This window comes from Protomyctophum parallelum (genome assembly GCF_964188405.1).
Source record: "Protomyctophum parallelum genome assembly, chromosome: 14".
Classification (NCBI taxonomy): Eukaryota; Metazoa; Chordata; class Actinopteri; order Myctophiformes; family Myctophidae; genus Protomyctophum; species Protomyctophum parallelum.
The window spans coordinates 34,859,153-34,861,608 of NC_139709.1; positions in this window are offsets into that span (position 1 = coordinate 34,859,153).

Sequence of the window (2,456 nt, forward strand, 5' to 3'; positions counted from 1 at the left end):
TATCAATGAGGGAGATACTGCCAAGTTTTAGAGCACACAACAGGGAATAGACCGGTCTTGTGTTAACAAAGAGTGGACCAGGCAGTTCTCCACTGCTCAATAGAGTAGAGCCTAATTTAATACTCCGTAGTACTGTACCATGGTGTCGCTTGCCATCAAGTCGGCAAGTGACACCGTCATACGATGGGGTATGAGTTAAACTTGCAGCCGCCCCCACCCCAACGTGTTTTCACACCAAAGCATTGCAATTTTACAATGTGAGGATTTGCCATGGCATATCCATATTGGCCTATACCTACAGTCAATATGCCTATAGCGGTAAGCTATGCATGGTTTCCATGTGGAAGTCCACAGAAAACATGCCAAACAGATTCCTCAGACAAAAACAATACATGTTCCTTGTGTTTCCACACTCCTCTGATTCCAAAGACATTTATCTTAACAGGATAATAATTTGTGAAAGTCCCTGACATTTGTGGCTAGCTAGCATGATAATAAATCCATGGCTTGGAACATTTTTTAGTTAATTAGAGTCAATCAATCCAAACTTTGCTCACTTACCGGTGTGAAACCAGAGCATAATGAGCAGAAATCAGCATGGTGATTGGAAAACACAAATTACAGCTGTTAAAGAGAAACTCATCCACTTTCTTCTGTTGATGCCAATGCCTCCTGCGTGGGTTTTAAAATTAGTGTGACATTCTTTTAATGGATGTTGAGAACGCTTTGCTATAAAATGTTTTTTTTAAAGTACCATATCCTCCCAAACTAGACGAAAAATATTGATTGAGTGATGACAAGTCAGTTCAGTTGACCTGTAAATACAACGAAGACATTATTTCAATTCTCCCTTTGTTTGTTTCAAAGTTCAAACTGCATGGAGCATAGATGTAAATAACCTTCCTCTATCTGTTCCATATACAACAGTACATACAGACCATGCCATACAGCATGTGTGAAGGTGGCACATGACTTATGCACTGTATTATGGTTATACCATTTCCTATTAAATCGTGTTATACGCTAGTGAAGAAACCCTGCATCACTGCTTGTGCTTTACCATCGAGTTGGCCAGCACACGCTGCAAAATCCTTAGTGGTAATTCAACACAGAGAGAGTACAAATGTAACCAAATGGACCCACACAGGGCCCATTTGGTTACACTAGTACTCCCTCGAAGCCAGAGTAACACAGAGGATTTTTACAGTGCACTACGGTTATACTGCCTGTGCAACATCATGTGGCATATTAATGAATGTCTCTGATATATGGAACAGTCAGCGCAGTAAAAGTCTGTGTATATCTACAGTCAGGGCTGTGTTCATATTGTTCTTGACATATTCCAGAGCCTCACATTTATGGTGTAATGATGTGAGTAATAACCAGGTGATGTTAACAGGACTCTACGAAGAAAGGACCTGACGCTGGCACGATATGACCCCGGCCGGTCGTTAGTGGCCGTGCTGTCTACGACCTTACCGATCGCCGGTGGTAATTTCTCCTCGAGTCTCTCGGAATGAGATTTATACTTACTTGCATGCAGGTGTCTCGCACCATCAATAGCAGATATGCAAGCCCACCGCGCCTCTCGGCGCTGCTCGTTGTGAGCTTGTAGATCTGCAATTCTTTGCTCTCGTGCAACTAAGTATAACTCAGGCTTTTATGTTGTCGAGCTCATGTCTCGTCAGGGCTAGAAACAGCAGCTTGCCATTGTATTAATTATTGTCAGAGAATCCAAGGGGTGTAGATAATTCAGAATGCACTGGTTGGTCCCCAGTTTGTTTCACTTGTCAGTGGAGTGAATAATTGGGAGTGCTGACCATATTAGACACAGAGAATTTCTAAAAGATATGACTCGAACACAGCCGCAACACAAAAGCAGGGCTTGGAAATTAAAAGCTTAAAGTCGGAGAATTTCAAATCAATATGGAATAATGTGTTGGCTGCTGGTTGCCAGAGGAATTTATTGAAGTGTACTGTGCTGAATTGGGAGGTTATTGGAATGTATCACATTCTACATGTTACACATATATATATATATATATATATATATATATACACAATATAATTAACAACAACTTAATTAAATACTTAGTGATAGTAATAGTCATAGGGTCAGACAAGGTTTTTGGTCCCTTCAAACACATGTCTTAAAGTGAGGACATACATTGATACAATTTTGGTTGGAGGGGGGGGGGGGAGGTTCTGCTAATACAATGGGGCTCATCTTGCAATTCTCCCAAGGAATAACTATCAGTCCTGCTACAGCAACTTCAGCGTCCCTAGGTGACCGCGCCACTGAGCCTGTGTTCGCTCCAACGCACCCTACTCCACGCCTGCTGCCGCCCTGAAGGTAGATGCATCACGCTGGGGAGACTGCGCAACAGCAGCCCCCTCCCTCCCCTCAGCACTCACTGTACAGTGTTGGGGTGGGGGGGGGCCCTGTGGTCCCTCTT